Source organism: Neodiprion pinetum, chromosome 3 (genome assembly GCF_021155775.2).
Source record: "Neodiprion pinetum isolate iyNeoPine1 chromosome 3, iyNeoPine1.2, whole genome shotgun sequence".
In the NCBI taxonomy this organism is placed as follows: domain Eukaryota; kingdom Metazoa; phylum Arthropoda; class Insecta; order Hymenoptera; family Diprionidae; genus Neodiprion; species Neodiprion pinetum.
Window position 1 is genome coordinate 35264203 of NC_060234.1, and position 21916 is coordinate 35286118.

Consider the following 21916-nt stretch of genomic DNA (forward strand, 5'->3'; position numbering starts at 1 on the left):
AAAGCTTGGGTATAAATTAAAATGCTCTCGAAGTCATAAATTTGGGGAAAGGCGTGGAAGCGCCCCCTCTTCGAGAAAAATATTAAACCCTGCCTAAATAAACGGCACGTAAATTATTGCTTTGAGTTTATTATATTTTTACCCCCGCGGATCGCGGATTCAAAAACCAACGGTCATACTTCTCATTATCGATCTCAGCAATACGATACATCCGTTACTTCATTTATTAACAACTTTGAAATTCATCGTATATTCGATTTGAAAATTAAAAATCCTCCCTTATATTTCCAAAGCTGAAAACTTACGGTCAATTATAACGTGCATAGCCCTTTGTTACGTGATTATCTTTTCGACTCATCTCCTTCTCGACCATCGTAAAGATTTTCATCCTCTTACAACCTCCGTTGGCAGAGCAGAGTCAGGATCGGCTGAAAACTGGGCTCGTTTCTATTTGTTTTCGATGCCGGTTGTACAAAGCAAGGGACATTGGGCACCGTAATACCCAGGATAGCCTGCAAGTTTGTACGGCGCGTCGGCAGCTCGCGTACGCGTTTAAGCTCTTACGTGCACCCGGTGTTATTCCTCCACCCTCGGTTCTATTATGCCTGTGTCATGGCGGTTGATACTCTCTGTACAGCTACTCTGCGGGCACTATCTCCACACTTTCCACGCTCAGTTTTCCGCTCACGTTTCCCCTGCTCATTTAGTCTCTCTTTTCGCCCGCTCTCATGTTCGTATTTGAATTTTACCACGGAGCTGCAGGTGTCCCTCTGCCAACCCCATACATGTATGCATGCCACGATAACACGCGTGTTATCCCAGGGCCTTACGATATACCCCGTACCGTAGTTTGTCAAATTTCGTTATGTTTCCCAGAATTATTTAGCACTTGTGTACTGCGTGTATGTGACATCGTACGTACACTAGACTGGTCCTAAAAATCGAATGTTTTTTTTTCAAAGTCACATGTGCAATAATTATAGGAAGTGGAAGTAGGACGCTTTTTGTAATTTGAGCCCTTAATGTTGATATCTAGTGGTTCCTGATCGCAATTTTACATTTGCCATTTCATTAACACGAGAAAATAATTCTAGTTGTTTCTAAATTTTGTAGCTCAGTAAGGAGGCAATCTAAATAAATATCTGATACATATTTTTATAGGGAATTGAATGCTCGATGAAAAAGGTCTGTTACAATTTAATGATAACTCAACTATTTCAAAAGTTATTCAATGTTGAAGTTGAAATCATCTAAAAATTGACTTTTTTCGGGATTAACAGCGAAAACACTCGATTCATCATAAAATATTGTGGGTTTTTTTTGCAAAGCATTTCAACCGCTGTAAAATTCTGTCATTCAATGCAACTCAAGCAAATTAATTTATTGCTAAAAGAAGTGCTTTTAAAGAGGAATTACATAAATTACATGTTATTACTTGTAATAATTTCGGAGCTTCGAGGCACATGTTCCAGTCGACATAGCGGCTTGAAACTTCACACAAATCGTTTTTCAAATGATTTAGAACAGATCCGGAGGCGCTTACCAAATAAAATTTTTCTGACCCCAAAAATTAGTACCATCCTATCGTAGGTACGTAGATAACGAACGAGCCATTGATCCGGTATCAACATACCTCACAATCAGTTCGAGCCGTGCGTTTTTCATATGAGGCATGTGCCGTGGTGCAGTGTTCAGTTGATTCACGCACCCCGTGGGGGTGACGCATGAATATGTATAGATATGCATATATTGACTTCGGTATACATGCGGGGGATGGTTGACAGCCATTTCAAGCACTATGTATGCAAAGGGCCGGCCTCGCTCGGCTGGCCTTTCTTCATAGCTTGTTGTCCCCGCCGCATACGTTCGGTGTTGGTCGTTACCGGATATTGCCGTGCGGCCTCATAAGAAACCGGCATTAACTGCGGCCTCCTCGTAACCGGGAAATTCCGCGAAGGAAGCTCGCGTTTCTCCTCGTATAACAATAAGTGGGAAACGGCCGGTGAATGAGATTGTTACAAGCCAATAATTTTCTTGAGTTTCGTCCTTCGCAGCCGCGTTCTGTCGTCCCCTTCAAAATTCGCCAACCCCGATCTAGCCGCGTCCCTTACTTATGCCTACGAGGCGGAACGCCGTCTGTACGCGTACGTGAAACTTTTGGAATTCACGGAGACCCCTTCGGATTCCTTCGCATCGAGCCGAGTTGAGCCACCCCGTGGAAAGCTCATTATCATAAAAGCTGTGGGCCTGAGGTGGCTCGCATGTTATACCCTGAAATTAGGTCACTGTCACTTTCCGGTAACTTCTTTTTTCACCACTTATCTTCTCCGTACGCCGTCACGAATCTGCGCGATAATCCTCAGGCCACGACTGTGATGGAAAATCATTTTCAACCGTATCGTGACGCGCGGAACGTTTTCATACGTTGATCTTGAAGTACGCGATTAGCCTCGACTTGACCCCGTTTCGCGTAGTTTGTTTCTACGGTACATCAATTAACCCGGTCCTCGTCATAATTATACACATTAATCAACCGCTGTAATATAACTCGTCGTCGTGATTTATTCGGTTCATATTGAAACTCGCGGATCGCTGCGGATGACTCCGATGATTTCGGTTCTCCGACGGCCAACGATACAGCAACGGTTACACAGCTTTATCAATTTGAGCCAATTTACCCAGAATAGAATTATACGGAATTCATATTCGTCCACGTACGTTTTCAGCGTACCGTGGCTCTACACCGGGCTTGAAACAACGTTACAGTAGTTAAGCTCCTAACGTGCTACGTATGCAGTTACGTAAGTACCTACCTACTAATACAGTCCGAAGGTATTCCTCCAAACTTCTAAACCGTACAAGGTAAAGACGGATCTCATTTGGCATATTTGAAATAAAATTTTACCAGCTCAATTACAAGAAGTGTTCTTCGACAAATACGAGGCAAGTCCAACCGCGCAACTCTGACTTTTTGCAACCTAATTAGTTGGCTTAATCGCTGTGTTTTATTTTGCGTGTTACAGAAATTGCTAGAGGCACGAAAGCAGCGTAGGTGCAGGTGGGATCAAAAGTGTGTTAAGTGGTGTTGAGTTGAATGCGGTCGACGGAACGGACGGACAGAGCGCGGGCACCACCGAGGAGCCCGAGGCAAGAGTCACCCAGCCACCGAGACGAGAAGGTCTTCCGAGGTGTGGCCGAAAGAGTTGAGTCGTTATGGTACGATGATATTGACGCCGAGGCTACCTGCGCCCACCACCTGCTGCAAGCACAAGTAAGTGGATAGAAATCTCTGTTCTGCGGAAACCAGACTTACTTCCGTCAGCGGCATTTCCAAAAGCGAAAAACACTTTTCCAAATTACTTCCGTCAGCGGCAAATGAAAAACACTTTTCCAATAGCACCTTGAGGAGATAAAGAGTCGCGCATGGATCTCGTCAAAAGCTAAGTCAAATAGGTGGCTTGAAAATTCTGTTCGAACCGTTGGAAATTGCATGCGAAAATCTAGCATGATTTTTCTCTCGGAGCTTAAATCGCGCGGGACTGTTAAGCTCGCAATTTACCGGCGTTTACCAGCCGGGCACTCGTTGTCACGAGAGTCGAATCCACTCACTCCATTGGTAGACACCCACGTCCACTCGTCGCGAAGCACCGGGTGGTTGCCCGGGTGATGTATGATCCCAGCTCGCAACGCCGTGCCGAGTGACAACGATAAACATTTGGCAATGCCGGTGTCCTCTTTATGACCGAGCCCGATGGTTTGACGGTGCCTCATAGGCGAAATCCTTAACGCCTAACGGCCAATTCCAAGATCACGACGGGAAATCTGTATTGTAGAAAATTGGACCTCGGCGTGATCTACGGCCGCATCTATGCCGGTGAAAGTAGTTTTTTGCCTTCAAAGATGTGCGAGCACAACGGGCTTCCGGATTTTATTGCTTTGGTTCCATGAAATTGTGGCCCCGAATTTCGGGCTTATGCTTCTGCGCCGCTTCGCGTCTTCGTAAACTGACTTCGCAGCTGTGTGAATCCGCAGGCTTTGCCGTAAGGCAGTTTTGGGCTCTGGTTTAAGGTGCTGGAACCGGTCGGTCGTCTTGAACGGGAAGCTCGTAGCTCAATTGTAACTTTAGACGTCCCTCGGGAGGTTTATGGAGTATGGGAGAAAATTTTATAGGCGTGAAAACACGGGAATCCCAGCTGGGACTTGCCCGGCTCGGTAATGAAAGATATTCCAATATCTCACGATCGAACTTTCGGGCTTCGAGTCTGAAAGATCGCGTCTATTCGCTACGGCTACGGAGAATTAATATTCCTTTAGCGGTGTTCGATAATAGCTGTTGATTGTGCGAAATGCTACTCGATAAAACGTGCTGCAGCTTCGCCACGTTTCAGTCGCATTACTCGAGTCCCTCGACGGCTCGCATACCGAATTCGCAAAGCTCTCGTCCGCAAACTCTTTTCCGTCATTAAAGTCCGGATCTTTATCTCAGATTCATCTGCCTCTGGATCTTCTCACTTTGTCATGTCATTTCCGCTTCTTGAGTGGGTACCTGTCGAATGAGATAGCTTCCTGAAAGTGGGTCCCCAGGAATTTTCTATCTCTTTCACTCCGTCCCTCTCTTCACATTACTGCAGGAAAGTTATTTACGGAATTAGATTTAACGTCTCGGCAGTCCTGCGTCTCCGCTGCCCAATATCGTTGATCACGGCATCCATCTTTTATTCATACCTCTGAGAGCTGGAATAGATTTCTCCTTCGTTAGAGTTTGCGGAACGAAAATGGTCAGCCGTGATCATGGTTAGCACCATGCATAACCATGAACAAACATTTCACCATCATTAATCGTCACGCTTAAAAACCATGCGGTACCCCGAAAGATGATCAATTTAAAAAACGAACAGTAAACGTCTTTGAAAGTAGCTGTAGGATCAAAAAAATGGACGGTCTTTGCTCACGGCATTCAAATATTGGAAACGGAACTCTGAACCGATGTTCCATAAAATATGTAAATTCAGGCCGCGTAGTAAAGTTTGGAGATATCCAGCTACAGATGTAGGTGAAGATATGCATCTAAATCTTATATTTATACCCCATTGGCGAAAAGGAAATTCGAAGCATTGTTCGTCGAAGGAGTGAATCTTCATTGTAACGTAGAAGTTGAACTGTCCGAGTCAATTCCTAGAGTACGAGGATAAGCTGCGAGGATCAGAGGACACGTATTTAGAGAGAGAGAAGGAAGTTTGGCCCTGGAAAGGAGAGGGTGATTTAGAGATGGCGGGCAATATTGGACGAGCAGCGTCACGGACAAACAGCAATCCGTGAGAATAAATATTTGTGCCTTGCCCGTTACGTGTACATATATCTATGTATAGTTTTGCTTTATGACTTTGCTCGGCTTCGCCGAGACGATAAGAGATGCGGAGCAACGCGTTCAGACGCTTTTGACAACTTCTCCCATTTGTACCCTTCACCTTGTCATCCCCTCCCGACCAGTTTCGCTCTCAGATATCTCGGCCTCTGATACGATGCGTGAGATGCTTGGACAGCACTCTTCGTTTCCTGTGAGGAAAAAGTTAGAATTTCACCTAATTTTGGTATGAAGTTTCGCTCAGGTCAAAAATCCGTTGTACGTTGTATCGGCGAGTATGTGCGCTCCAAATTAACATTGATGAATGCGATATGGGGAAAGGCAAGGCCGTTACACGGACAGTGTAGAGTGAGTGCCACTTCGTTTGGCAAAATCGAGTTTTCGGCCAAGATAAACTTCGGGCAGCCAAATTAACCTTCCGCGAACGGTCCTCGAATTCTTTTACCTATATATGTATGCTTACTACAGTTTGACAGAGCGGATAACCTCGTCTGTAACGTACCGATGAAAACATTCTCCTTCTTTTTTGGCAATCTTAATTAACGGATATCCATCTGAACGAAATCATGATGTGCAGATTATAGATATCGTGAATTCATGGAAATAGTATATTGTGTTCATAGTGTCAAAAGCACGCGATTTTCGACGAATGTCAAGTTTTGCTCCATGAGTTTTGTTCCCTTTGAACGCTATAATCACACGAATCAGATATCGTTCATCGGTACGTGTAACATATGACATTTTTTCAATACATAGAATACGAAAAAAAGTTTGATTGGACAAGCAACTAAGATGCCACTAGTAGAGCGTAAGATTGGGGTTAGATAACTTAAGCTCAACAACAGAATGCGTAAAATTGAGTTATTCGAAAGCGCGCATGCGCTAAAGAAAGCCCTAACTATATAAAATCGATCATTTTAGTTCTGCGCACGCGTCAATGTCGTTTTACCCACTGTTTGGAAATTGGGTACACTTTAAGTACACTCTACAGTCTACAGGTTTCGGAAATCGAACTTTCCAAGCACGTGTTGAAAAAATTTATAACAGTTGCACATTGCTTCTAAACGACGTGGCGAAACCTTTTTAAAAAATGATCGATCCTTGTTGCTTCTGAAACAATTAACGCAGTAGAAATCGTTCCAAATATATCGTTAAGTGGAATTGTTAGTATAACCGTTCATACGCTTGAACGGTGGTCTTTCACCGTGTAATTTTTGGCGCACTAAACTCTCACTTAACCACAGAGTTTTTGCTAACGTTGCTATAGAGGCGGTTAATCGTTGTTATATATATTTTTTTCTATTTTTCTCTTACTCTCAAAGAGTCTGGAGCAAATGATCGTTACTGGTTGTTCGTTTTTTAACAGAAGTCGTCAGTTGTCAGAGTCCAAGGATAACCGCCCCCGTGCCTGGTGGAGGAGGAGCTTTTTTCTTCTAAAGCTCGTTGCGAGGAGTAGTAGTTCTACTTCTTTTTTGAACGGAAGTCACAGTGGCTGTCAGTGGCAGTCTTTATTTACGAAACTGAGTTCATTTATTGCGTCGAGGATCTGTCCAACTTTGCTTGTTACAATGTACTACGCTTATACCTATACCTACGTGAAAGTAAAGAATCTACCGCAGAGAGAATTTCTCCCGTTGATTTCTCGCTCGACTTTGTTCCGCATTTCGTTATTAGTTTCGCGAATGAACTTCAATCAGAATTTGTAAAATATGCAGAAATTTGCGACGCTTCAACGTGGCGCGATCAGGCAGCAGTCTAGCAACTCTGAACGCGATTCACGCTACACGTAGTACGATCGAACGTTACAGCCTACACGTGGGAGAAAAACTTTTTGTTCAGAACAGAGATAAAAAGAAAAAGAAAAAAAAAAAAAAAAACCAAAAATAATCTGCCTCAACACGTCGCTGGCGTAAAGCCGCGTCGAAACGTTGGCGGATGAGAACGAGCGAGGGGCGTAAAAATCATCTGCCATAGGTAAATAAAAGGCCTTGACGGAAAATAATTGAGTTTGGAAAGTAGAAACAATGGAAAAAGCTGATTAAAACGTACAGATTGCATTATCCCGTCGGGGAAGCGGCGTGACGTATAACGTAGAACGGTTTCAAAAATTTGCTTATTATTATTTTTTTCTCTGCTCGTCGCTGGCGTTAAATCTCCCAGATTTCGGCGTATCTACGTGTTACACACGTACACGGGGTTTTCACAATGTATACCTTCGTGTATTGGTTGTATTTTTTTTTTTCACTCAAAAACACGCTGCTAACGCGTGATCCCCCCCCCCCATCTCCTCCTCCTCTGCTTCTACCGCCGTTTCACAATCAGCCGTTGCATTACCCGGAAACGCGTTTCAGCCCTGGCGAACAAAGGCGGATAAGGGTGGATAGGGAAAAACGGGGGATAGCGATCTCGTGAATAATTCCCCGTTTATACACCTCTTTGTACGGTTTTTACCGCCCTGCAACCTCGGCGAGAAAGGCGTGAACGAATTATAACGACTGACTGCTGCAGGCAGATCACGCTTATAGGCACGACCTTGCCTCTTTGGTATAATCTTTTTTCTTTCTTTTTTTTTTTTTACGCTTATTCTCACCCCGCAATAAAAGTATCACACCGTGACGTTTATGTTCAACAGACGGTTGGCGTGGATACGTAATTTAATTTGTCTCAATGACAGCGGCACGGAGTGCTTACAGAAAAAAAAAGGTTATGAAGGAAAATTAAACAGGAGGATAAAAACTTGGTAGATAATACATATACATACGTATACATCCTTGTATAATCCCTGAAAAAGCATCCAACACTCAACGCTTCGGGTTACATTTGCTGAACGGTGAAAATATTTCTCGGACCCTTGAAATATAAACTTGAAACAGGGTCGTGAACGCCAGTACAAGTTTCAACTCGCGCGGATTAAGAGAAGTCTTTAACGGCGTGTACTTCGAGTTATATTAGAATTTCTGCTCTAAAAGAAGCATTCCATCCGGTACCTCGTACTTCAACAATGAACAATCTCTCTATCCCGAGTTTAGCGTCAAAAATTTTTTCCCCAATGTGCAGTTATACGAAGAGCCATTCGCCGTTGTAGTCTTAAGAAATCAACGAAGGACTCAAATAAGATGGCCGAACTTTTGTGCAGACTGCACGACTGATCTAAACTCGAATGTGTGAAATCGAAGGCTGAACACCATCAACCCTTTCCTACCGTACCTACTTTTGTAACTGAAACACGTTCTCCGATCCTGAAGAAGAACTATTCTCGCCGAGATAGTTCGATTAGACGAATTGTAGTGATTTGTTCGCCGACTTACAATTAGTTCTAAACTTGAAATTAGTTTATCGACTTTTCAATACTCCCTTCGCTCGCCCAGCTTTTCTATCCTTTCGAGACACCGTATAGCTGAGACTATATATATATATATATATATAATATATATAATCGTGTGTGTATACATCTACATGTCGCTTCGCTTTCAGCTTCTAGTGAAACAAGTAAGTGGTAATTATCTAATACAGAGAAAGAAAAATGAAAAGAAAATCGAAGGACCGTTGGAAACGCGGCGGAGTTGCAAAGTTACACGTTTCTCGAGGGCAAAACTTTCGTCGCCACGTCTCGGATACCGATGAAAGTTATTTGCTCGCCTACACAGATATTCATCGTAAAAAATCCTTTACTTTTTACGATTATCGATAGGTATATTGCAGCTTGAGAAGGTCGGACTCCCGGCGTAAATTAAAGCGGACCTTGTTATCCGAGCATCGTAAATCTGTCAAAAAAGTCGTTGGTACAGTAGATTATATATATATATATATATATATATATATATATATACATATATATATATATATATATTTTATTATTTGTTACGATCCTAATATACCGAGCCAAGTCGGGGCAAATACAAAAAAATATGACATTTTATCAAGAGGGAACGCGAGTGGATGGAACATGAAAGCGGCAGTTAAGCAAACGGTGTCCAATTGTCGTAATAGACGTTCGCTCTCTCTTTTTTTCACCCGCGAATTTAGTCTTCCGTTTCAATATTTTTGTTTATTATACGGTTTACGATACTCACAATTAACAATCACGATTATTCGACAACGCGAACAGTTCATCCGGTATAACATCTGCGTTGAATCGGCCAACACATCGACCGCTTCGTTGTTACGGGTTTTACGGGTGACGTGAGTTCTGAACAGGTTTCGAAGCCGTTTTTTCACTTTGATCCTAATACTGCCTCCAGCTTACTGTGCCGGCTTAAAGTGCTTTCGCAAATTAATTATTATTGAGGGAGGAAAAAATACACTGAAAAAAATTTATATTCGCAAGGCTTGATGCAGATCAATGTACCGTGTTTCGAATGATGATAGAATATAATTGCGGGGTGTAGTTGTTCTTGAGTTGACAATGATCGAAGGTAGAATTCACTTCGTCATTTTTTAGATTATCGTAGCCTTCGAAACAAAGTTTCAAACTTTCAATTTCGAATCTTTCCCAACTGTGGGTGGAATCTTTTTCGAAAGGTTCCTTGAACATACATCTTCAACGCAGAATGTTGAAAATTATTTCAATTCATATTATACCGGAACTTAAAAATTGGTGCAAGGATTTCTTACGCGACTTTTTTTAATTGTGCTAGAATTAAGAAATCGATTTTTGTCCAAAATTTCACCGGAGTCTCCCCCCTAATTTAAGATTCGATGAATAAAGTGTTTCGGTCACATGTGGCGTGAGTATCATCGCGATTAATTTATAATATAGAATTGGCAATTACAAGAACTTTTGGTCGACCTCAATTCAAAAAGCTGTTAAACCTTGTGTCACGTAATATCAGAACTGATCCAGTACTATTCTGAAAGAAAAGTGTGCGGGCTAATACTGTACGGTCCGTTTTTTAGCCAGAGGAGTAAATCTTACGTGGAAAGTTGGTAGGTAGTGGGTGTTAGGGGATAATGGAAAATGGATCTTTGATGCTTAGGATGCATACGGATGAGCTTGCACTCAAGTTCAACCGGTAAGATAACCTGAAACTGCAATTTTCAAAAACCAACGGAAGCGAAGCTGCGGGAACTTCGTTGTTGAGTTTAGACAAGCCTTCGAATCGACCGCGCGCAAGTCGTGCTTTTTGCTATTTCATGAAGATTGATGCGGTTCCGCGCTTTGCACCGCACCGACATTTTTTCGCGACAACCGCCGGGAAGAAAAACTAACGAGTCGTAATGCGGTTTGATGACAATTCTTGCAGGCGGAACCTAACTGAAAAACTTCGAAGAGTCGTCGGAAAAAAGACTTGTCAAAATCTATCGCGTTGAGGATAAATTCGGACAAACCACAAGTCGGAATAATTATCTCGAGAGCATTAGTTCGTTACAAGTTTAATTTTACCAGTCCCTTTTTGTTTTCTAGTTTCCTATTTCTTGCTCTCGTTTTTGCTTTCTGTGAAAATTCTCCGACTCAATTAGCCTGCCTTCGATTTCAGTCGAGGCTTACCACTGAACGATGTGCCGCTCTCAATCTCAATCAGAAGTCGAGAAGACGCCAAAAGACGTCAGTCGTTATTCACCCCTCTTTGTTCTATAGGCTCTACATGTTTTTGAATTTTTACCGGTTTTGGAAAGTGAGTTGAACTCAGCGAAGCTGGAGGTTGAAGAGCCCACGTTGAAAAAAAATCCCACTGCACCCGTTGAAATTACTCATTGTCAACGTAAAAATACTATTATTATTCTTCGATAATTGGGCTGACATTCATCAACAAGGCTTGAAAATAATCGACGAATCCTCTTTTTCTTAATGCCACGCTCTAACTATTCGCTTCCGGTTATCGTCGTCGGAATATTCCGTCAAATTTATTTCAAAAGTTAATAATTTTCCGCGTTGTTTTGTTTAAGCAAACAGGGGTGTAGTTCTGCCGTATAAACGGTGTGATTGTGAAATTCTAATTACAAAGTTCCAAGCTTACCGACGAGCGTGTATGTAGGCATGTGGCTAATATTTGCACCCTCCGCAATTAATAGTCTCTAATTGGGCCTATATTGTGAATTATCGCTTGAGCCAGACGCGGATTGTCGTCGAAGTTTCGAACACAGCGTAATTTTGGAAAAGAACATTGCAGTTGATTTTCAAATTGACCTGATCCACTCGCTTGAGAATTATAAGCCCTCCTCCAATTTTGGCGTCGAGTGACGAGAATCGCAAGGACTTTATGCCTCAAAGAGGGCTGCAAATTCCATGCGGTAGTGTTACGACCTTCCCTATCGCTATACGGGGTTTTAAAACTCGATGTAAACTTAGTTGAGGATCGCGGTGTGAAAAGTTACCCATGATGTACATATTTCATATATATATATATATATATTTATTTGTTGACTTTCTACGAGTTGGCTAATTTCCTATCTGCAGTCTTCATCAATATGCAAATCACGCGGGAGATAGGGAAACGGGAGAGGCGAAAAGTCAGTGAAAACTTTTCTAAACGATATTTTGTCATTGTCTTCAGTACCGACAAGAATATTTTTACCCTTGTAAAAAATATCCGGCTTTTGTACAATATACCTGATGTATAATTAACTCCTCAGGTGCAAATCGGCATATGTAATGACGCGAGTGTAATCATCTGTTACTGTAGAATTAATTTACCCTTATTACACCAGCATAAGCTGGGCGCATTTTTTCCCCGTAATACCTACATGTAATAATCATCTTCATTCGCAAAAACAAAATGGGACGGAAACGATGCCATAGCCATGGCCACCGAGAGACGGTAAGAACCGGATGAACAAAAGCTCATAACACGTGCTCCTTTGTCCTCCTCAGTTGTATGTTCACTGACGTGAGCTTTTCATTTCGATGGTGAAATTAGAGTCGTTATTACGTGATATGATGCTTAGCTACCCTATTCAGGATTCATTCCTAAGTAATTAAACGTTCAACGGTGGGTTTCTTCTGTGTTTGACCATCCGTCTCTTTCTTTCTCAATCTCCCTTCTTTTCGCAGCTTATTTTACCGTTGCAAGAGTCTCGATTCACGGTATTCGAAAGAACCTGCATAAGCTTCTCGTTCAGAAATTTAATAACCCAAGGTGATTCTCATGCCGTGCGCTGTTCAAGCTACACACGCGTAAGCGAATTAAAATCAAGTCGAAGGGTTATTCACTTTAATAGCTGTGCATTAAAGCAAAATTATTTTTTAACCATCTATACATATATATATGTGCACACAGAGTAAAAACACATATAAGAGTCAACGAGTAAATTTTTTGTCCAAATTTGTACATAGTATATATGTATAACGTGTGATATTGTAAACACAGAAGCGTCATCACTTCGCCAATTAACTGTTTTATTTGATGAGCTTACTTGCTTAAATATACCGCGTGCATCTGCCTGAATACATTCACCCCTACCCTATATTCCTGATTTAACCGTGTTTTAAAACCGTCCCTCTCTTCGTACGAATTTCCAAACCATTTCGGTAAGCACATATTTGCTGATTGTAGATACGAGTCCCATGCATACGAGTCTGCGAACAGTATGGGTGAAGGCACTCGGTTCAATTCGGAGCCACTCGTTGCCACATTTACCATAAATCGGTACGTACTGTATATATATAATTACAAACGATGTATCTGCATCATGATTTTAGCGGAGAGTGCAAGCTACGTTTCTTTCTATTGAGCTTACGCAGTTGTACGCAATTGGTACGTTACTAATACATCAATTCTAACACGAGCCAAGATCTTTTTCGCAAACAGAATACGCAGAAGCAAAGAATTTTACTCTGTTTAGGGCGACTTTGTTGACAGGAGTGATCGGAGTTAAATGGCTATGTGAAATACCGAACAGACAAGCCAGGCATTAAAGCCATCAGTGACGTCAGAATGGTTTTAGATTTCGGTTGAAAATCTATGAAATCATTTCTAAAGTAGCGAAATGTTTCCAGATCTGAAAAAACGCGCGTGAATAGGATGAAAGAAATTTACTAATTATTCTACTCGATCGGTCTTCGGTGTCTAACGCTTCAATCATCGAAGGAAAAAAGTGTACTTCGGATCTTAAAGAGATAAAAAGGTAACGACGGTTCTGCTTTTTCCCTAAATCTTGACCAGAATTTATCCGTCACCATGGCCAACTGTCCAATTATTACCCGCCGGCAATTTAATCAAAGAACTCTTTTCGTGAGAAACGCTGACTCGGGTGGATAAGCGTTACTCAAAGATGGAACTTGGCAGTGACCAAGGGGCATGCAAGGGCAGTGGATTAAGCCGAGATAAAGGGTGTAAAACAAAACATAAAAGTGAGCCGGGTGTAGTTGGGGCGGCTCTTTAGACCTGCTCGGTGGTAGCTCACGTGTCGCGACCGACAGCTACCCCATATTGTTTCCCCATGCTGCTACGGGGTGTACGTAATGCGAAGGTGAAAGTTCGAAAGTGACACGAGTAACATTGATACATCCTTCTTGGGTTCGCTTGGCTCATGCCGCAGAGAAAGGGGATTTATTACGAGGTTGAAGTTGGTAACGTTATCGCAACGAAATATTGGGGAGGAACATTACTATTTTCTGACTTTTGCAACGACCTTCGAGTAACTAAGATTTCAGGATACGAACTTCGTGTCTTGTTTTATTATGGATCAGTGAATTTCAAACAGTTCAATTGTCGCGGCTTTTCCTCGGCATAAATCGTTACGACAACGTTACTAACTTCAGTAAAATGATTTATTTCCGTCGTGACGTCAAGTCAGAGCTACGGCGTAGCTCCAATATCCAACGCTACGCATTTTAATCAGAGTCTTTAAAACCTGCAAACAATCCTTAGCTCTCCTTCGTCCTAAAGCGGAAATTTAATTTTCGTAATTCACAGCTCCCGAAGCTGCAGCTTATAACTTGGTCCATCCAATATTGTACTTATATACACTCTTGATTTTACTTCCGATTGCTTGAATTATTTATTGCCAAAGAAGAAGTGAGAGATTTAGAGGAATTTCCCAATCGATTCACGGCATTGGCGACAGAGTAATTATAATCGTTTCATGGATGCGAATAAGGATGTGTCTATTCGCAGAGTTATATCAATTGAACGAGGTATATTCCTTGAGAATCAAAAGACTGGAAATAACAGGCTAGCAATTTTGTTGCATAAAACAGGAAAACTAATCACTCCTTACAATTATATCGTTTCACTCTATTCTTCCCTTCGAGAGTCGAAGGCAAGGGTTGGGTGAAAGATAATTCCGTCGAATGTGAAAATATTTGCATAGCAAAAGATCGTCGGGTGCGTGGTTAATTGATGTTCGACCCATTTGGTTTGCAAATGCTTGTGAATTTCGTCGATCCGTAGGTGCTGCAGAGACTCTCATGGCGCGAGTGCTCGTTATATTTACACGTATAAATACGATGTATTGAATATTCGCAATGAAAAGAGCGTATATTCCCTCACTCATTTATTTTCATCCCATAATCCCACCTCTCTCTCTCTCGAGCCTTTGATGATCGCGAACTTGATACGAGCCGATAATTAACACCCACGCTTGCCGAATTTTCATTTTGGAATCGCCCAGTCATGACAGGGGCCACAAGAATCCAATAACTAGTTGACGGAAGTTCGGAGCGATTGATACGCTACAGGCTCTTTAATTTACAGAAGTTTAAGAACGTGTCAAGGGCTACACGTGTTTCCAAACCGCCAAAAGCCTCTAAGGGACCTTCGCAAAATGGCCGGCTGCTGGCTATCTTGGGTAACAAATAGGCTATCTAGTCGAGTGACTATCTCAAGTTATTCGACAAGCTCGACCGGTACAGGCGAGTAAATTCTATAAAACGGGGTTTGGTTGCTTAGGACGATGGCGCGACGAGGGTCGTATAGGGGGGCGTATAATGCGGCTAAGGGGTGCCGGTTATACAAGCTCGGATAACTTGGCGAATAATCGAACCTCGTGGATGAGACGACGACTGGAAACCAGGCCTGATGAACAATCATTGGAAGATAAGTTTCGCGAGAAAAGTATTTCAGGGGCGATTGCTTCTTATCTCAGGTGAAATTCACAGTCCAGTTACGTGCTTTATTCGGTACACTGATTGGCTACTGAACTTTTACCTCAAGGGTAAAATTTTCCTGTAACATGGAGGTAGACAGGCATTCATCGTTGAACGTTCTGTGTCTAACTGTGTAGTTAGACATGAACAATAAGCTTACAAATTGGATACTCGTTGATCATTTGTCTCACTAAACTGGACGAGGTATACCGCTGAGATTTATGCGTTACGGGCACGATATGGATATAATATCGATTTATTCGTGTCAATTCACGATCTGTTGGTCTAACAAAATGTTTAGTTGATTTAAACAGTCCAACTAAACATTTTCTCAGACCAACAAATCTTGAATTGACACATATAAATATAATATTTATTTCACCGTCCGTGAACGGAAATTTAGTCGATTCGACGACTTTTTCCTCTACATATGCGGGGTATTTTAATCTAGGTATCGAGGCATCGGTTCTGATCACAACTATTACAGTTTCTCCTCTTGTTCTCTGTGTCGTTTACCTTTTCCGTACAAAATTTTCATCACCCACCACGATCATTATTGCAGCAGCATCCACGTCCTCCCACTGGCAATGAGAATGTGTAATAACTGTAGAGCTGCAAAAAGCTCTCTACCGAAGTGAAATACGCCGAGATACGGAAGAGATATGTAACGCGTTCGTGGCGTACTGACTAGGCGGAGATACAACGGCCTATCTCGCAGGCACTTCCTTGATTAATAACAAGATTCTCCCGCATGTTTCGTACGTAACCGCAAGTACAATGCGCCCACCAGCGATAGGAGACCCATGCTAATTGGAACCGGTGTACGTTGTTCATATCTTGCCAAATGATCTGCCCCTTTTCTCGGATATTCGATTCCGCAGCTTGCGTATACCGGCTTAGGATTCAGAAGACGAAACATGCGGTTTAAAATATACCGCTAGAGTGGTTCTTCATTCGCAGGAATTTGAAAAGTTTCCTTCACGTCGTCCCTCAAATGTGTATCTACCAAGTTTCAAGTCGCTGTGTCGACGGAAATGTTTGGGAAAAAAAAGTTTAATCCTTAGGGGTTGATTTACAAATGCGAAAAAAGAAAAATAATCAGGTCAACGAATAAAATTTTTATTGCGAAATTCGAATTTCCGAATGTAAAGAAATTACGAGTAAACAATTTTTCGTCCGTTTATCTTCGTATTCTATACAGAAGGAAATCTATGAAAATTTATATCGACAACAAAAACTTGGAAGTCATTTTTTTTCAATTTCTATGGAGAATTTGATGGTTCAAAATAAAAACAATTGTAGGTAGCGCACCTGGGGGTCGATTATGTAATTTCACGTTTCATGTTTCATAACCATGTGGATGTTGGGAAATGTGAAAATCGAAATCACATAATCGACCCTCTGAATTTAATTTTTTTTGTAAATTATCCACAGGGGTGAAAAACGTTTTTCGATCTAAATAAAGATATTTAAGCTTGACGGTGCACGCGTTACAATTAACATAGCGGCTCTAATCTTTGCGCAAACTGTGTATTATTTTTTATTTTTTCTAATCGTATTTGAAAGTTTAGAGAATGCCGCCGTGAAGAAAATAATTAGAACCGTCCTTACACCTGTCTACGTCATATAAAAAGTGAAAGATTGACAATAAAATCGAAGAACCTCAGAGTCAATACATGAAAATCACATTGGGAGTAATATGGGTAAGGAGAAATCCATCAGGAGCCGGAATATAAGGGGATAAAATTGAGCGTCGTCGGGTGGGAGTAAAACGGCACTCGGGGGATCGAAATCGGTTAAATCCCTTCTTCCGGCCTCTCCAAGGACACGGCCGTAGTGTACGCCTATATATGTATATAACACACACACACACTCATATATATATACATTACGATCGCCGGTTAGGCGTACGTTTCCGAGGGTGCGAACCGCCTTAATTATATCAGCTTCCAGTAACGCGTCTGGATCGGATAGGACGTGTTAACGCTCGAGTGCTGCATGGCAGGATAGCTGGTGCCTCTGGTGCCTCGAATCCCTGAAACGAGCCCCGGGCACTTTTCACGCTCTGCTTTCGCACACGCACACATGCCGCCCCACGCATGCGCCGCCCCGCCGCCCCTAAATCACCCCCTTTCCCTCGCGCCGATCTCTCCTCTCTTCGTCACTCCCCCCGCGCCTTCCGTGTTCGACTAACGTGTTTTCCTCGCTTATATTTCACCGGGTGCTCGTTGCTTCGAACAATACGGCGAGGCTCTGAAGACGCCTATACGTGTTCCCTCAAAATCGCAAAAAAATATTATCCGAAGGGAAATTTTTCTAGCAGATTCGGGAAGAGATTTGGGTGAAGGTCCTCAACACGGTAGGAGTAGAAAGTATACTTACAAGGGTCGCAATATCGATTTTTAGAAAACGCGAAAATCTGTTTTATAGAATTTCTAAATTTAGAGTCAAGTTTTGAAGCTGCGGGAAGTTTATTCTCAGATCTTGGAGTACGAGGCTTGCAGGTTATTGGCTGGTCAATAAATGTCCTCGTAAAATTGGCGTCGAGGAAAAATTCCTAGAGAAATGGGGGTTCTGACGCGCCTGGTGCGTATAATTTCCATCCCTTCGACATTGGCAATTTCAATTTTTAATCTTTCTTCTTACCGACCGTTAATTACATTCCTAGATCGATTGAAATCACGCTTTCTTTGGCTGTGTTCAAAACTGTGTACAACCAGGTACAACCTATTCACGTTGCCATGTATACGGCTGTCCGTTTTTGCAATCGAAAAATTCATTCGCTGCTTTTCAGTCTTACATTCAATCATTTCTAACGCGTTTCAAAAATCCTGCAAGGTTCAGGCTTTTCACGCACCCTTATATCGGTTTATGTTCGCCGGATGATTGAGCGCTGCAAATCTTGCGGGTCGTTTTTATTTCTATACGAACCCTGGATAATATCCTGCTTTAGCGGGTTCCGACAGGTATAATGTGTATACAGACATCCTCGCGTAGCTATACCCTTTGGCCTATAATTGAAATACGTGACGTATACCCCGAAACGAATTACGAGCGTGGAGGGTACCCGAGTACACAACGTAACCCCGGTTTTCCCCGTAACGCGAAAATGATCGGTTACGCGAACAGCCTCGTATATAGTAGCGCGAATATTGATAAGTGATCGAAGAGAAATTGCCAATTTCAAGGGTGAATTAGAATCCCTTGGAAAACGATCGTTATCCTTATGCCGTGACGCCGATAGCAGGAATTTTACAAGGTATTCGATAGACCATATTTGTCCCACGTACCATTTTCTTCGACCCGATAGCTTGTAGTAAGTAAATAAGGAAGGGATTTTTTTTCCTTCTTTCTTTCGCCGGCGAAAAAGGGAGGTACGTGAAAATTCCGGTCACGTCAGGACGTTGCGAAAAGAGTTTGATGTACACGGTGTAAAAATCGGGAAAAGTTTCGTCATCGGATATTTCAATTGCACCCTCTCTGGATTTTCTCACCCGTCAGACGAGTGTCATAATTACAGGTTCGAAGCGTGAGACACCGAATTCCCTAATAAAGTATCACCTGTTTTGACAAGTGCTCGTTATTTTTGCGGATCAATAATTACCCGAATCTGAAGTTACAGTCTCGTGTAACGGTACAAGCTGCGTCTACCGGTTGTTGTTGCCTTGACTTTCAACAATGAGGTGCGCTTCCTCGAATAAACAAGGCAAGGTGATTGAGTTCTAACAATTTTTGATGTTTTCTATCAGAGTAATTATAAATCCGCTTGACACGAGACAAAGACTTACCCCTTTAAGTAAAGCATAACAAAGCTGAAAGTTTAATTTAAGGTAGGTACAAACCATTTTGTTCTCGAATACCTGGGTAGATAACACGTATAAATGAAGACTTTAATTCCGCACAAAGAGCTAGCGAAATTCGCTCGTTAACTTTACTTTTCAGGTATTTGCCCATTTTCCACTTCCGTACGTACTTTTCATCTGCGGGAAATGAACTATGAGGGCTTTTCGTCGTGATGAGTAGACAAATTATACATATATATATTATACGAGTTCGCAGATATTTGCGCGTGTGAACCTTCTTCATTAACTCGCAAGGATACATCAGACGCAGCTACTAAACTTCTAAAAACGAGCCTGCTGTTTGTACACGTCACATGGCGTTACTTGGTTAGCGAGCAAACAGAAAAATTTCACAGAGAGTCACACATGTTCCTCAGTAGGTAAACTGAAAGCTTGGAGTAGGTAAATTCGCAAGCTCTCCTCGTCGAGTTAGTATAACTCGTGACAAAAAACTCGTAACGATCATCTCGTCCTCGGTGTAATCCAACAATATTATCAATTCCATTAATTACACTGAAATTTAACGACTGTCCAGCCTTACCGGAACGATCATAATTCCGGATGATGAATCATTGAGTAGCTTATATACATATCGTCGAGTATACAGATCAGCTTGTACGGTTTTTATATCTGCAGTCGCATGCCCAAGTTTTAATTTACCTGTAACATAAACAATTTCGATTTTACTAGAATTTTGAAATGAAATCCAAACGCATTGTCGCTGAGTTTCTTAGCGCGCGTTAAGACGGAACTCAACTCTTTCTTACGACGAAATTTACCAGAATATTTCTCCTTGTTGTTTTTTTTTTTTTTTTTTAATTAAATATACTCGCAACAGAATAAAAAATGGACCGAATGTTTTCGAGAATGACGAATGATCTGTAGAAGAAATTTTCACCGCAATTTTTTCATACCGTCATAGCACAATGCCAAGAGATCAGGCTGTTAAAAATTTCTATACGAAACTTCCTACACTGCATTGGAAGTTTTATTTGGATACGGAATAGTGAATTCACCACACGTCCACTGTTTATTCAATTTACAACCACAATAAATTTACCATCCAATTTAGTAAATTCAAATTAACTTATTATTTTTTTTTTTTGTTTTTCTTATAAATTGCAGTAAAATCAAACATTTTTAACGTAAATTGAGGGCAAATACATGGTAATTTACGTCACTACACCGAGTTTTGAAATTTGCAATTTGATTTCGTAATTTGACAATTCTTTTCTACAGTAAATGTGTAGTAAGTTCACAATCATTTTTCACAGTGGCAGCAAGAGAGAAGGATTTGAAAAACGTTCTTCGCTTGAATTCCCATTCCGTGTAACGGAAAACGTCGAATGGATTGTATAGTTCCTCCACCTCGTCCGTTTCTCCTCCAAGTGAACTCAACCAAATTTCTTTTTCCGCAAACGCAGCATCCCAGATGAGTTAAGCCTTGACGCGGCTGCTTTGATCGCGGTGTTTAACGAAAAGCACCTGCACGTACGATCAGATTGCTTTATTCCTTTAATACACTCTTGAATAGGAAGGCCCCGGATTTTTCATGAAATTCAGAAAACTTTTCTTTCACGGTAAAAGCGCATAGATTGACGAAAAACGTGGGACGGAATGAAAAGTCTGTCCTGCGTGCACGGACGATCATCTTTGAAAGTGCGTCGTGTGCCGCTGTTCTGATCATATATAATCCGGCATCACGTTGTGCGTGACGTATACGTTGAACACGTACGACTGCATCTGTCAACCACTAAAATGGAATTCTGAATACCCTGAAAAAACGTGAGACAAGTTCGGCGAGTGAACTGATCTACACATTTCTACATAAATTGATCGACGCGTGATCTTGGAACAAGCACTAGATTTCTGATCACCGAGAATGCATTTGAAGAAAAGCGATATTACCGTTTCGTAGAAAATTTAACAACTTGTGTTTTGCCTGAGGAATCTCGTAGCGGAGTGTCATCAGAAGGTGAAAGAATGATAAAATAGGGGATGTGTGGGGTTTGTGCCAACAGCAGTCGCAACAGCAGCAGCTGCTTTTAATAAATTCTACAACTTCTGTAACGACTGCGACCACAAACTTTGCCTGCAGATGTCTCTCTCGGTGACAGCTTGACGCGCTTACAGTAAAAATTCGAGCCGAGTACAATCTGAACTGGCGTAAGGGGGAAATTCTGAATTTAAATAGATTACGTAACATGCCGCGCAGAACGTTGAAAAAATGTTTCTTGAATTGTTTATACGGGGTAAATCTGTAACGAACGAGAAAGCAGTTGCGTGGATCCACGTACGTTTATTTTCTCTGTAAGCGGGGTAGAAAGTTCCACGCAAGGATTGATTACACCCGTATAATTGAATATGGAACAGTCGATAAAGTTGTTCATTGGCTCTGGAAGCATTTCGTATCGTATAATAATCCCGGGCTACCGTGCAGGTTCGGAGGGCCGATTCGAACCGACACTTGTATCGTTGCGGTATAAAAGTTTTCCCCTGTGGTCATTTAGGCCCCGGGCCGTAACACCCTTCCCCCTTTCATGACGGGAAAACGGGGGAAGAGATAACGGCGCAAATACGGGAAGCTGCGTGTCCATTAATATCGGATCAACTACACGCCGACAAGAGAACCCTTTGCAGGATGACGGTCGATTCATAAGTTTCCCCGAGAGTGCCAATACA

At 41.9% G+C, this 21916-nt stretch overlaps 1 protein-coding gene across 3 annotated transcripts in view; it reads left to right on the plus strand.

Annotated features, from left to right (window-relative positions):
* Positions 1 to 21916, plus strand: part of LOC124213753 (TWiK family of potassium channels protein 18) — a 207326-nt gene that overhangs the window by 90847 nt on the left and 94563 nt on the right. For 2 of the 3 annotated variants that reach the window (XM_069134283.1, XM_069134282.1), the window contains one exon: positions 3024 to 3271. The gene's annotated coding sequence lies outside the window, so the exon portion shown is untranslated. Of the gene's footprint in view, positions 1 to 3023; positions 3272 to 12858; positions 12920 to 21916 lie in introns of those variants that run through there. The other variant, XM_046615346.1, reaches the window with a different exon arrangement.